Here is a 15,606-nt window from a genome sequence, read left to right on the forward strand (position 1 = left end):
CTCTTTCAAAATGAGGGTTACTCTGTGGCACAGGCACTCTCTTGTTTCTTAAATTCTCCTTGTCTTCTGGAAGAAATCCTGCACACAGCATTCAGAGGAGTCACAGAGGGCTCCTTTGCCTCTCCCCAGCCTCTCAGCACCTGCTTGTTTGGAATTACCGCGGACCCCTGGGGAGCTTTTTTCCTCTGCTGGCTTAGACTGATACAGTTGTCCCTCTGTATCCACCAGCTTACAAAAAAAAAAAAAAAAAAAAAAAAAAAAAAAAGATTCTAAAAATGTCTGTCTGTACTGAACACATGCAGACTTTATTCTTGTCTTTACGCTGTAACAATACAGCCCAACAGCTATTCGAATGGCCTTCCTACTGTACTGGGAATTGTAAGTAGCCAGATGATTTAGCATATACTGAGGACAGTCCTGGGCTCTATGTAAAGACCTCACCGTTTTATTTAAAGGAGTAAGCACGTATGGATTTGGGTAAGCCAAGGGGGACTTGGGGCTGATCCTCGGACAGATATTAGGGGACCCCACCACAGATATGCTGTGGCTAAATCTAAACTGAACAAACTGACGGCTACAGGCAAGATTTTTGGGATGGAACGTCTGTCTTCCAGGATGAAGGAGTGTCGGCCTAACAGGGAAAGAATGTGTTAAAGTCTGTCTGCCTGGATTAAGGGTCTCCTGGCCTGTGAGGTCTGCCAGTAAAACTCTTTCCTTTGTCTCAGCGTGCCCCCAGCTGGCAGATGGAGCTTACAATTTGTTTTCAAATATCTTGGCCAGGCTACAGGATCTGGTGTTTAAAAGGAAAATAAGTACACGAAGATTTCCCCAGCCTGCAGCACTCTGGGCAAATAACAATCGTCTGGGGGGTGATCTCTGAGCCTGTTGCAACACGTGAGGATTAACTATTCAAATAAAATTCCTTCTGTTTGAGAACAAGCAATTCATTCAAGCTCAGTCTATCTGCTCCAGGCTGAGGTCTTTTACGTTTTTTTTGTTTTTGTTTTTTTCATCAATGTTTTCCCACTCTCTCCATCCGTGCCCCTCCCTCCCAGGGGACAGAGGAGGGGACAGAAATCAGAGTCAGGGTCCCACTGGCTCCTCTGCTGTGATATGAATGGTTTACTCAGCAGAACTGTCATGAGTGTCCTGAGTTTCAGGAATGTGACCCATGCTGCCAGGGCTCTGCCCACGATCCTTAGCTCACTCTAGCCTGCAGACAGTCCCCTTGCCTAGCGAACTTGCTTCTCTCTGTTTGAGGTTATCAGTGCTCAGATGAGGCAGAGCAGACAGGGCACGGAAGAAAAAAAAACCCCTAGAAAGGACCATCAACCCTAAGATCCTTGCTTCTCAGAAAGACAAAACCGTTACAAACTCTCAGAGGCTCACCGAGGGTGGAGTTCCAGGGCCCATGGCCATAACCCTTGTCTGATGCAAGCTGGTTCCCCCCTGATTGGTTTTCATCACTTACGGTCTTCCTGGATCAGCTCCCAAGCGGGCCATCCAAACTTAAACCCTCATCTCAGGCTCGGCCTTGAGGAGTTAGTTGACAAGCCTATATGCTAGCCTGCCTCTAAGTTGCTTAGCAACCTCTGATGTCATCACCCATCACCTGCCACCAGGGGTTCAGGATAAAAGACCCCCAGCCATCCCATGCTCTCTTACTCCCCTGCCTCTCTCTCTCCCTCCCTTTCTCTCTCCCTCCTTCTCTCTCTCTCTCTCTGTCTCTTTCTCTCTCTCTCTCTCTGCTTGTCCCTCTCTCTGCCCCTCTGATTCCCTGTCTGTCTCCCTCCCACTTTGTACGTTCTGTCCCTCTCATGGATCACTGAGATCTTCTTTCCCTCTCTCCCTTGTCTTTGTCATAATAATATGCTTCCTCATACCACATCTGTTGCACGGTGTAATTTATATATGATAGCACTAGGAGCTGCCAAAAGCAGGACAGAGAGGAGGTGGATAGGATGTCGGTCTGCTGAGAGACTACTGGCCTAGCATTCACGGAGACCCGGGTACGCTCTGCAGCTCAAGGTCATCCCTTGACTTCTTAGTGAACTCAAGGCTAGTTTTGGATACAAAAGACCCTATCACTAAAACAATTATAATAAAAAAAAAAAACCAATCTAGTCTTCAGTGGCATCCACCCCCAATGTTTGGAGTTGTCAGTTCCAGCTTCTTTCCGAGTTTAAAATCAGTTCTTGTCCTTGGTTGACAGCCAGTGTGTGGTCCCAGCAGAACAGTTTCCGACAGGGCTTCCAGATGCATTGAAGCTGTCTGCTGGAGGGTGACCAATGGAAGCTGAATTCCAGTCCTGTCTGGCTCTGACTTTAACCACCAAACTCAGCATGGGGCTGGGTCAGCAGAAGATGAGCTCCTTGTTGATTGGTCTATCCAACACTAACCATGGCTAATCATCTCATCATAGAGACAAGATTCTGACCTCCCAAAGATTATTTAAGTCGAGTGGCCTTGGCGAATGGAAGATCCCTGATTACACTGCCACTCTAGTGGAAATTGTTGACTTCTCATGGCGAGCTCCTTAGGCAACTTGAATCTTCTCCCCAGGACTCTGCATCCTAGAGATCACATTGTACTAGGTGGTTTCTTAGTAATATAATTAAATGCCTGAGGCAGGCTACTTTATAAAGACTAGAGGCTTGCAGTTTGGAAAGTGCGAACAAAGTCTAGGGGCTTCTGGAGATGACGTTCTCGCTGACAGAGTCCTGAGGCAGCACAGAGCATCACGAGGTAAGAGACAGAGGGTGCATGCCTGCATATGTGCTTCTGCTGGCACACCCAGAAGATGTGATTTAATCTAAATCACCTCTCAAAGCTCCATCTCTAAGCACTGTGGTCGAATTAACTGTCCACTCTCTTACAACTACAAAATGAGCATCAAATTTCAACACATGGTACAAACTATACCTAGTCTATAGCAGCTGCCTGCAAAGAGCTTGGTGACTGTATGACACAAAAAAGTAGCTGTCCCATAGCACAGGCATGTATGATTTTAGTTTCATTGATGTTTTTATTTTTATTTTTTTTGGTTTTTCGAGACAGGGCTTCTCTGTGTAGCCTTGACTGTCCTGGACTCGCTTTGTAGACCAGGCTGGCCTCGAACTCACAGCGACCTGCCTGCCTCTGCCTCCCAAGTGCTGGGATTAAAGGCGTGCGCCATCACTGCTCAGCAGTTTCATTGATTTTTTTTTATAAGCTCATATTCATTAAAACCACACATACAAACTATTATGTAATATCTTCTAAAATTAATCACGGGAAACCCAGCAATTCCAGTTTTAGGCGTCAGACTAGAGAAAAATAAAATGATGTGTGTACAAAAAGATATTTTAGGACTCATGCTTTGATTTCACAATGTAGCACAAAGCGATAGTCATCACAGCAGGATGGTCTGAGACCGGATAGACATATAAACCAGCGGAGTAGAAATGACAGTCATGTGTTTATTGGCAACTGGTTTTCTGCAAGGCTGCTAAGACCGGTTGGTAGAGAGAAATGGTCCGCTTGATAAATGGTCCAGGGACAACTAGGGAGCCAAACTGAAGAGATCGAAGTTAGACATTACAACACCCCCAAATGCAGACAACCTAAGTGTCCATCAGCTGACGAAGAGCTAAACAAAAAGTGACATCCCTACAGAGCGCAGCGTTACTGGTCATTTAACAGAACGAAACACTAACATAGATCAACGTGTGCGAACACTCTCAGGAGCTTCCCGCCTCTGCTGCTCACCTGTGGACAATGTGATCTAAATCCCTGGCCTGGGGGGGGGCATAGTGCTGCACCCCCACTGCACGAAACTTCCAAGTGAGTACGCGAGGGCTGCTCTGATCCCTGTGTGTTCACCTGCAAAATGGAGTCAAACAAGATGAATTTTTAAAAAATCATTTAATATGTTTTAAAAACTTGCGTATTAAAAGAAATAAAAATAAAAACAGGGAAGTAGAATAAAAAGAATGAGGCGTCTCCTCTCCAGGGGTAGCTGCCACCAGCACGCTGATAACTCCTCTTCCTGACACCTCTCCAAGTAGACACCTCCTCTCTAGTCCCCTAAAACCTTGATTCCTTTTCCTCTACCTCTCGCCGCAGTTGACAGGTGTATAGGCATAACCTCAAATCACGACCGATCTCTTGATCTCTGTCCTGGAGCGTCCCTGTCATCACAGGTTGGAGCCTCTGTGGCCAGCCAGTGTTGGACTCACTGGAGGTAGAGGACTGCACACTCCATAAGATAATGCTTGTGACCAAAGGGCCTGGATCCAGTGAACTAATACCCCTCTCACACCTGTGGCCTGAATGTTCACCAATGTCTTTGGTTGAAACTTAATTGTCAATGCCATAGTATGAAGAGGTGGGATGGTTGGGAGATAACTGAATCCTGGTGGTGGTGGTGGTGGTGGTGGTACCCTAGTAAATGGGTCATTAGTACCCCCTCCCCCCTACACACACTCTAAAGGAATCTTCAGCGGGACAGCAAATGCTACACAAAGTAATTGTCCTTGTCTAGAGTCTAGCCAGGTCCTATGAGAAACCCCCAAAGTGTGACTTGCATCATGGAATGTATTTCCCTCGGGGCGTTTGTACGACTTATAGCATATAGGACGCTGTGCTCAGGGATGGGCTCAGAGACACTGCAGCCCACGGCCAGGCTCACAGCCTCCTGGGTGGGGCCAGTGCTTCTGGCGACTGAAGGCAATTCTCTAGAGAAGGTGGTCACTGGGAGCTGTTAGCATCGTCCCTCCCAGTAGCTGGGAGACAGTGCCTACATCCTTTGTAAGATCTGGGCTGTACACCACAGCTTCTGCATAGAACTTCAGTGATCTTTCTAAGAGCTTTAACGCATTCTCTTTATAGTATATATGGATTATCAACGTCAGTTTACACCTTTGCTGTTTTCTCAGTCTTGTCCATCTTATGTCCAAATGCTTTGATGAAGATATGTAGGAATACGTATCAACTAAGTGACAGCCAGCTTGGCACTGAAGATATAATGTGCCGTTAAGTATTTCATAGTAATTTCAACAGTCTTTACAGAGCCATAGCCTTTGAGAGACCCATAAAAACTAAATCCCAGTCATCTGAGGGTCCTGGGGACTGAATCTTTTACATGCAGATGTAACTTCAAATTAACTGCCTATCTGTTGCTCTCTGTCCTGGGATGTCCCTGCCATGCAGGCCTGAGCAGCCATAGCCAGCTAAAGCTGGTATTCACAAGACTATGGCAATTCGTTTCACTCCCCAGTCCCCAGAGGTTGCTGTACCTGCCTCCCTTCCAGCCAAGATACCATCCATGCCTTAGGCTCCACCGCTCTGCAGTTGTTCCGGGGAGCTCTCTGAGCTCTTCTGGAGCCCCTGGGAACAGGGATAGACTTTTCTTCTCTTTTCTGCCTCTGGGTATCACTGGGGTTGGCGTTGCCTTCCTGTGAGCAGCTTGAGAGGCAAGCTCTCCCTCAGTTGTTCTCCCGTGTTGCCCGTCAGAAGTGGCTTGCACCAGATTGAGCTTGGAGAAGTACAGAGAAGCAGTCTGTTCTTGGCTCATCTACGTGAGCAGAAACGGCCATTGAGGGAAGTGCTTTTGCCTTTGGAGGTATAAATGCAGGTATAGTGCCAACCTTACTGTTGCTATGGAGCTTTGGGGAGCTGGGGTGTGAAGACCTCTGGAACAGTACCTGGTTTATGGGTGGACTTCAGGAATGCCTGTGAGGTCATCATTCTTCAGGTTTTATGGTTAAAATGGACTTAAAAAAGATTTAAGATGGCAGAGTGCTTGCCTAGTACATGTAAGGACCCGAGCTTCACCTGGACTACTTAAAGAGGAAGGGCTGGAGAGCTGAATCAATGGTTAAGAGAACTTGTTGCTCTTGCAGAGGACCCAGGTTCGATCCCCAGCACATACATGGTGCCTTACAACCATTTGTAACTCCAGTCCCAGGGGATCTGCTGCCCTCTTCTGACTTTTTCAGGTACCTGGCACCCATGTGGTACATATACATACATGCGGGCAGAGCACTTGCACATATAAAATAATAAATACATCTTTAAATTTTTCACAAAAAGAGGAAGGAAAAGAACATTTATAGTAAACTTACTTGGCTGCACAAGAGCAGCCTCAGAGAGCATACAACAAGTGTATCACACAGCTTGGAAGCTGGAGGCAGGCAGGATGCAGCCTAGCCCAACACAAGCCATGTGGGCTTTAGAGCTGCACAGACCTGCTTTGGAATTCGTGCTCACTCTCCTGAAACTCAGTCTAGCTGGTAACACAAGAAAGTAGCATGTCTACCATAAGGCTTAAGTGAAGAAGGAAAGCCTAAGGCACAGTAAGTTCTGGAACAGTCTACACAGTAGGAAGTCTCGGTTCCATTGCGCAACTGAAAGGCTGAGCTCTCTGTGGCCTCACGTTTCTTCAGTTATCAGATGGGATGGTGGTAACTTCATTTTTCATTAGCTTTAGTGTGAAGATCTTTGTCTATTTGTTTTTTTCTAGCACTGGGGATTGGACCTAGGGCTCAGGCATGCTAGAACTATTGAGCAACAACCTTTGTAATTTAACATCTATGATCAACACATGGAAAGCATTTAAAATGTGAATTTTTTATTATATAATTATATTATTTTTAACATGATGTTTAATGCTTATAGCTATTTCACAATAAGTATGCACAATAATTGGTCAATCACAATTACCAACTAGACTAGGCTTGGAGTCACTGTGGAGACATACCTCTGGGTGTGTCTATGAGGGTGTTTCCAGAAAGGTCTGACAGAGGAGGGGAGACCCACCTTGAATGACACTGTCCCAGAGGCTAGGGACTCAGACTAAATGTAAAGGAGAAATGAACAGAGTACCTGCATGCCTCTCTTTTCTTCCTGTCAACCCAGTGTAGCTAGTTGCCTCAGCTTCCACCATCATGCTTTCCTAGCCATGACAAACTGTCCCTCCCAAACTGTGAGCCAAAATAAACCCTTCCTTCCTCCTTCCTTCCTTCCTTCCTTCTCTCCTTCCTTCTGTCTTCCTTCCTTCTTTCTTCTTTCTTCTTTCTTCCTTACTTCTTTACTTCCTCCTTCCTTCCTCCTTCCTTCCTTCTTTCCTTCTTTCCTTCTTTCCTCCTTCCTTCTTCCTTCCTTCCTTCTTTACTTCCTACTTCCTTCCTTCCTTCCTTCTTCTTCCTTCCTTCCTTCCTTAGGTGCTTCTGTCACTGAAATGAGAAAAGTAATGAATACAGCAGCTGTCAACTAGGATAATTAAAAACACAAGTCGTGAAAATGATAGAAAATAATTTTAGGTGAGTTAAATTAGTGTAATATAGAATATTATTTTATAATTTACTCCAATTCTGAAACAATCTAAGTCCAGGAAATAAAGTTTAAGCTAGAACAGTGTTGTTTCTAAGCTGACCAAGTGAACTGTGTACTGTCATCATATGGTTGGTAATAAGAATACTTCCTCCTTCCCTGTGATGTTGAATTATAGAGGCTTTGCGTTCTGACCTTCCTTCCTTCCTTCCTTCCTTCCTTCCTTCCTTCCTTCCTTCCATCTTTCCTTCCTTCCTTCTGGTCTGTGTGTCTGTTTTTTTGAGACAGGGCTTCTCTGTGGAGACTTGGCTGTTCAGGAACTCGCTCTGTAGACCACCAGGCTGGCCTTGAACTTGCAGAGAGCCACCTGCCTCTGCCTCCCAAGTGTTGGGATTAAAGGTGTGCGCCACCATGCCAGGCCTGGTGTTTCTTTCGGAACAATAACTTTTGCATAAACTGCCACCAGCTTGAATATAAAAAGCTCCTGAACACTGTGAGAGAGGGCAGCTTCATGAACACACAGGCCTCAGTAATGTACCAGGCAAATAACGCGCTCCCAAAGCTTACTTGAGTCTCTTTTCACTAACTGCAGAGATTACCTTGGAGGAGAAAGGCAGGGGTCAGAAGCACCCTGACGATGGCATCCAGAGTGGAGGTTTTGTCTTACAAGCCTCCTACTGGACACCATTCCCACCTGGCCCTTGGACAGCTTGCCTCTTTGACCACATTCTGAGAGCTGGGACATTGGCGCGCCTTTTCTTCATCACACATTATATTGTCTATAGAGCTCCAGAACTGTTGGGACTGTGGTCCAGACACTAGAGGTGGGTCCCTTGGGGCAGGTTGTAAAGTTATAGTTGTTTCCAGTGCTGGCTCGAGCTCTCTGCTTCTTGATCAGCCAACAAGTGAGACACGTTCCCACTGCCATTGTGATGGGCTGAAAACTCAAGGTGGAATAAATCTCTCCTCTCTAACTGCCACTCTAGGAATTTTGCTACAGTGATGAGAGAATATACCATCTAGTGGACAAAAATTGGGATATTTATTTAGAAACGTCCTTTTTTCATTAATAAAGGGCCTGCCTGGTACTTCCTGTCTGCTCTTCACTGGCCATGTAGATGGAGGTTGACAAACTTCAGGAAGGGAGTAACCATGGCTTTCATAAGAAGTTGACAGCTAGTCAGTGATGGATACCAAGGGGAGGGAAAAACACTCACGATATGAGCTCAGAATACTCATAGCACTCCCATTAAGGAAGAGAAAGTATATATAGAAAGAATGCATACATAAGATTTTGGGAGATAGTGTTCTGGTTGTATATTGTATGCAACATGGCACCCAAGCATACTGGTTTAATCTCTAGCTGTCATTTTATTACTATTCGTGGTTCCTGTGGGCTGAGAATCCAGGAAGACACACACAGTGGCTGGCTGGCACACCTACATGTGGAGAGGAATCTCTTCCTTGTCCCATGTACTCCACCTGCATGGTATTGCTTGTGACATGCTGTCCTCTGGGCCATCAGGCATCTGTCACGGCAGCTAAAGGTCCACAACAGCAGGCATTCCAGTTCCCAAAGCAAAAGCTGAACTGCTTTTTATGAGCTTGCCTTGGAAGTCACTTCTACTGAACGGTGTTGCTTATGAGTGGATGGCAAAATAGTTCAAGTTCAGAGGAAAGTGTATTAGTCTTCACTTGTTGACAGAAGAATGGCAGGGTTTAGAAGAAAACAGTGAAGTGGTCACCTTCAGAAAATGCAACCTGTGTGCTCTCTCTATGCCCTGTCCATAAGTGTATGTGTGTGTGTGTGTGTGTGTGTGTGTGTGTGTGTGTGTGTGTGTGTACATGCATGTACTCATCAGTAAATTCCATTGTCTTCTAACACCTGTGAAAGCATCCACAGAGAAGTAAATGAGCATGGGTCAGTACAAATAATGTAACTAATATGATATACATAAATAGTGGCCGGTGAGATGGTCACAGTCAGAGGAGGAAAGCCCAAAGACCCAAGTTCAACTCCTGGAGCCTGCATGATGGAAGGACAGTACCGACTCCCATCAGTTTTTGACCTCTACTTGGCTTCTTGGCACACAAACACAACCAGACATGCAGAGGCAGACAGACAGACACACACACATGCAGAGGCAGGCAGACAAGCAGACAGACAGACAGACAGACAGACAGACAGACACACACACACACACACACACACACACACACACACACACACACACACACACACTCTACCAGGTTGTCTACCCTCAGACTCTGCCAGTGAGCCTCATGTAGTTTTCAGCCAGTGAGAGTGAAAGCTCGTGCATTCTTAGATGAGAGAGTGCTGGCTAACGACTGTCGGTGCTCCGGAAATGAAGGAAATCAGTGACACAATAAAAACTCTAATTGCTTGGCAGTGGTGTTTAGGCCTCATTAGGTAGATCTGTAACAGCTTCAAGAGAAATAAACTCCTGCGTCAATAGATAACAAGGCACGAAATAGGTTATTTCCTTTCTGAAAGGTATGAAAGCTTCCCACGGTCTGATCTATTTGCTTAGTAGATTATTTCCTGTCATCTCAGTTAATTGAATTTTATCCCTTGCTCTTAAAATGCTTTCCTTCAAAATAAGGCTACAAAGTTCAGGAAAGTCATATTTGAAACCATGGCCACAGAAAGCAGAAACCACCCTTATCAAGAAAAAAAAAATGTGTTTGAGGGAAAAATTTAAAGACAAACCAACCCTCAAACTTTTGGGAGATCACCTTTCTCTTAAGTATTTGGGTTAACAGGCATTCAAATAACATCTAGAATATATACATCCCTCTGGTGTTACCAGAAACAACTGTAACTTCAAGACCTGCCCCATGTGATCCACTTCCAGTGTCTGGACCACAGTCCCACAGATTCTGGAGCTCTATGGACAATCTATACAGCCCAGTTTAGAATTTGAAATGTAAAAATTGTGCTTGGCTGCATCTATATTCTTCCCGGAGAATTCTGCCCAAGAGTTTGCTTTTATAACTTTTTGTGTTAGAGTAGAAAAAAAAAAACTAGATCTGATTCCAATATGAATTTGTTTTTCAACATGCTTTTGGTTTGTTCTGTCTCTGTCTCTGTCTTTGTCTCTCTGTCTCTCCCTTTCTCTCCCTCTCTCCCTCTCCCTCTCTCTTCCTCCCCCCCCCCCCCCGTACTACACAAGTTAGAGCTGGATCAAACAAGTCCCGATGGCTCACACGTGGATTTTCAAGGCTTAAACTGTGTTATTGAATGGTCATCATGCTTGCTATGCATGTTTTAATCCTTCCTTTCTTAAGATAAAGACTCCACGTATGTATGGAAGTTCCCCGCCTGCTTGGAATATGTTCTCTAGGTTCACTCAGAGCCTTTTGTATCTGCTGCTCAGAACTGTACTCTGTAGAAGTCAGTGGAAGTTAACACCTTAGACAGTTACTGTTTTAAAAATCATCTGTATTATCTGTAGGCCCGGCTAGCAAGCAATCATGACACAGACACTTGTTATATTTTAAAATAGCCTTAGTTAACCTGAGGCAGGGCAGATATCAATCCTCTAAACTACCTCCCATAGTGGGACGGGCATGGGATCCCTGCCTCAATCCCATGCCATCTGCTTCCAATAACTTCTATCAAGCTGCCTCCCATCCATAATCCCATACACTTGCTAATGTTCTTCATCTGGGCCAAATCCTCCATCCACGCCGGCCATTTGCTTCTCCTCCACCTCACCCATGGCGCCCTTCCTCTCTTCCCTTCAGGTCTCTCTCCTCCTTTCTCATGGCAGTCCTTCTTCTTCCCAGAATTCCTCCCTCTCTCAGCCCCACCTATCTCTTCCCTGCCCAGGTGGGATGGCTTTTTATTAAGCAAAAGGTGGGTCAGAGACAGCAAGCAGTAATTAGCATCAAAACACATCAGGCCATCCCCCAACAGACAGTCTTCTGGACGGACTTTTACCAAAAAAGGCACTTTAGTGTAAAAATCTTTTTAAGCTACTGTGTTTTGTTTTTGTTCTTAATTTTATGCTTCATCCAATGGTCGTTCCCAAGACAGGTGATGGTGTGCTACAACGGCCATTACATTGATTTTTGCTATAACACAGACCAGCAACTATCCTGGTGCTTTGTAGTCCAGGACCCAAGCCCAGGAGCCAGAGCTACCCAGTCTTAGGGTAGGCCTTCACACCTCAGTTAACCTAATCTAGATAATTGCTCACAGGCATGCCCAGAAGATGGACTCCCAGGTGATTCGAGATCCGCTCAAGTTGATAATTCAAAGATAACCATGACACCTTAGTTAAACAAAGAATATGTCTGAGTATTAGTAAGGTAGCACACACGCCAGGGGAGCAGGTGTCACTGAACCCTGCCTGGACCACAGCTATTTCTAAGGTCCTAACTTACGATCTGAAACTCAGTAATTGTCATTTGCAGTCTCAAGCCTCTAGTAGTGGTGTTTCAGGCATCATTGAGGAGTTAGGTGGGGGGTGCAGGGTGGGGGGAAGGAATAGGGGTCTGAAAAAAGCCACACTCTGTCCTGGATCTGTTACTCTGGCTTGAGTCAATAAAGGTCCATTTAGTGACTTGCAAAGCCCTGGCTGAAGCAATCCCCTGAAGTAGTGGGGCCTGGAAGGGCCTTGGAGGGTGGACAGATTAGCTCTCCTTATCTCAGCGTCAGTCAGGCGGGAGCTGAATTGAAGGTCAATATCTGGGATCCTCTTGCTGGAAGCAGGTGTCTAGAGAGCATAGATTTTCTGCTGTGTACACTCGGCTTTCCCCTTGTTATTGGCCTACATCAGGCCAATTTCAAGCCCGTCAAAATACATTATTGGAGAAGCCAACCTTGAACTAAACTCTATATGCAGCAGTTCTAGAAGCCAGGGCTGGTGCTGTGCAGGGCTCTCTGTCTGTCTGTCTGTCTGTCTGTCTGTCTGTCTGTCTGTCTCTATCTCTCTCTCCCTCTCTCTCCTCCCCCCCTCTGTCTCCCTCTCTCCCTTCATCACTTGTTTTCATGGTTCTTTTCTCTTTTTTTCTCATTCATGATGATAATACATCCTCACCAGCAGCAGGATAGTGAGGATGTTGCACTATAGAGACAATTGCTTTGTTTTTATTTGTCACTGGTCTAGAAAATCACGGATGGTGGCTGATCAGCCTCTGGACTGGGTGGAGAGCCACTGGATGGAGAGAGTATGTTTACAACTGTCTCTACCCATAGAACCAGTGTGGTGGCTACTCGGAGTGACCAAAGGGCCCCCAAATAGCTGGCCAAGTCCTATTTCGGGTTTGTATTAGTGTCCTATTGCTGTGAAGAGACACCATGACCACAGCAATTCGTATAAAGGAAAACGTTTATTTGGAGCTGGCTCACAGTTTCAGAGGTTTAGTCAGTTATTATCACGGCGAGAAGCATGGTGGTGCACAGGTAGAGACACGGTACTGTGGGCATGGTAGGAGGCAAGACAAGTCTCAGAAAATATAGACTTCAGGGGAGAACAATGGGCTAGGTTTCACATCTCCCAACCTTCTCCTCATGGAAATTAAACTAGAGTCAGGGTGGGAGAGGGCAGACCGATTCCTCGGAGGACTCCAGACTGTGACGTTCAGCTTCGCAGCTTTCTCCTGAACCTCAATTATACGCAAACCTCACTCCCACTTGTACATATATTTCTTGTTTCAAAAGTGAAATTTAAATCTAACTTAATATAATTAAATAACAATCCTAATATTCATAATATAGCCGTGGGCAGCTGGCTCATACAGAAAAAAAAGTCTGTGTTTTTAAATTAAGAAGCTAATCAGGAGCAGGGTGTGGTGGCACTCAACTGTTATCCCAGCACTTGGGAGGCAAAGGCAGGTGGATCTCTGTGAGTTCGAGGCCAGCCTGGTCTACAAAGTGAGTCCAGAAGAGCTAAGGCTACACAGAGAAACCTTGTCTTGGGAGAAAAAAAAAAAGATAATCAGGTCTTGGAAAGAATAAATAATCGAGCAAGGGTTTTTAGAACTAGTAATTTAAATTTCGTAATCACTGTCCCAGTGTCCACTGCTCCACTGGAAGCTTATTCTCCATTGGGTAAAGGGTCTACATTTCAGAGCCTCTCCTCTGTCATGAGTTATCAGCCATAAGTGAGCAGGCCAAAGAGCAGCTAGTGGGTTTTACCCAATCACTAGTGCAGTGTTTTGATTATTGGAGATAGGTAAATGAGAGACTCTTGGGGAACATGGAATGGCGAAGCCTCTCCTGTCACCAGAAGCATCTAGAGTGGGAATTGCTGTGTTTTCCCCAGAACTACAGGATGACAAGCTCTGAACCACTCATTGAACATGTTGCAGAACAGTGTTTCTACTGAATTATACCAAGCAATTTTCTTTTTATTCCTTTTCTCTTCCCTTCCCTTCCCTTCTCTTCCCTTCTCTTCTCTTCTCTTCTCTTCCTTTCCCTCCCCTCCCCTCCCCTCCTCTCCCCTCCCCTTCCCTTCCCTTCTTTTCTCTTCTCTTCTCTTCTCTTCTCTTCTCTTCTCTTCTCTTCTCTTCTCTTCTCATCTTTTCTGTTTTTGAGACAGAGTTTCTCTGCGCATCTCTGGTTGTCCTGGAGCTCACTCTATAGGCCAGGGTGGCCTGGGACTCAGAGATCCACCTGCCTCTGCCTCTGCCTCTGCCTCTGCCTCCCGAGTGCTGGGACTAGAGGCATGCACCACCATGCCCAGCAGTGCCAAGCGGCTTTCTATCAGGAGACTAATGGATCCACTTTGATTGGACTGTACTTTTGCTTTGTCATGTATCAACCTAGATATTGGTGAGGGCAGATGCTCGATCCCACCGTACCTGGGATCTGCTCTGCTAGAGCAGATTTTCTTGAGTGCTGAGTATCAATCTGGCACGATAAATATGTCTCACAGCAGTTACCTCTTTGTTAAAAAGTCCCCAAACATAATGAAATAGTTTCTGCCTAGAACTGCAGGGTGGGTCAGGTAGGGATGGTGATCCCCAAAAGTGAGAGAGTGTAGCCTTCTTGGTCCCTGTTCCTCACATTGGCATAAGCATGTACAGGTAAAATTGGGATGTTTGAGTTTTTAAATAATAAAGGGAAGAAGCATCCAAAGAGCAATGGAGACCCTGGACTCTGAGTTCTGGAGAAGTGAGAGAATACGGGGAAGAGCTATCTTTACCACAAAAAAAAAAAAAAAAAAAAAAAAAAAAAAAAAGTCAAATTAAGAGGCAAATGATATCACAATGTCACTTTGAATATGATGATGATAGTGATGATGGTGATGATGATGATGGTGGTGGTGATGGTGATGACACATGAGTGGGTCTATGCACATGTGGGGTGCCACAGGTACCAGGGAGAGATTTGGGCTCCCTGGAGTTACCGGTGGTTGTAAGCTGCAAGGGGGAGGGTGGGACGTTGTACAGATCACTCAGTTGATAAGAGCACTTGCCTAGCATGCACAAAACCCTGTGTTTGATTCCAGTGCTGCAAAAAGCCTGATATACTGGCACACACCTATAATTCCAGTATTTGGGAAGTAGAAACAGGAGGATAAGAAGTTCAAGGTCATCCTTGGCTACATACTGAGGTTGAGGCCAGACAAGGATATGTGTGAATCTATCTCAGAAAGGTTTGACTTGCTTTGTTTTTATGAAACAGAATCTCGCTTTGGAGCCCAGGCTAGCCTGGAATTATATAGCACAGGCTAGCCTCTAACGCACAGCGATCCTCTTGCCTCCTATGAGCTGAGGTTGCATGTGTGAAATACTAAAATCAGCTAACTAAAGGAACTGTTAGTGGGGGTCTGGGGTGATAGCTCAGTTGTGGACACATAAAAAGCTGAACTTGCTAATAGGTGCTTGCTTGTAACCCCAGCGCGCAAGAGGCAGAAACAGGAAGATAGATCACTGGGGTTCATTTCAGTGGACACCCAGCTTGGCCTGATCAGTAAGCTGGAGACAGATCCTGTCTCATGGAGCAAAGTGGATGGTGACTGAGCAGTGACACCTACAACTGACTTTAGACTCCAACCCCCTCCACCTTTACGCACAAAATAATTGTTAGTGGAACATTTAAAAATGTGTCAAAGGTCCCAATGAAATAGGTCAAGGAGACTTAAATTAGTGATTTGATTGTGGAGGAAATTTTATCACTCAGCATGCTAGGTTGGGGCCTGAATGGGGGTCCGCCTCTCTCTGATGGAGAACACCCCTGGCCTCTGAGATATCCCCAAAGGAAAAGCCACAGCAATAAGTGTGGGTTATGGCATCTTATTGTTGACCTCTGCTTTTCTGAAG

At 45.5% G+C, this 15,606-nt stretch overlaps 1 long non-coding RNA gene across 4 annotated transcripts in view; it reads right to left on the minus strand.

Moving 5' to 3' along the window:
- The window catches only part of LOC311593399, a 30,740-nt gene extending 29,187 nt beyond the window's left edge, over positions 1-1,553 (minus strand). For all 4 annotated transcript variants that reach the window (XR_014777683.1, XR_014777684.1, XR_014777685.1 and 1 more), the window contains exon 1: positions 1,390-1,553. This is a non-coding gene — a long non-coding RNA (uncharacterized lncRNA). The remainder of the gene's footprint in view (positions 1-1,389) is intronic.
- Positions 1,554-15,606: the final 14,053 nt, after the last annotated feature.

Source organism: Acomys minous, assembly GCF_964271855.1.
Source record: "Acomys minous genome assembly, chromosome: 3".
NCBI classification, from domain to species: Eukaryota; Metazoa; Chordata; class Mammalia; order Rodentia; family Muridae; genus Acomys; species Acomys minous.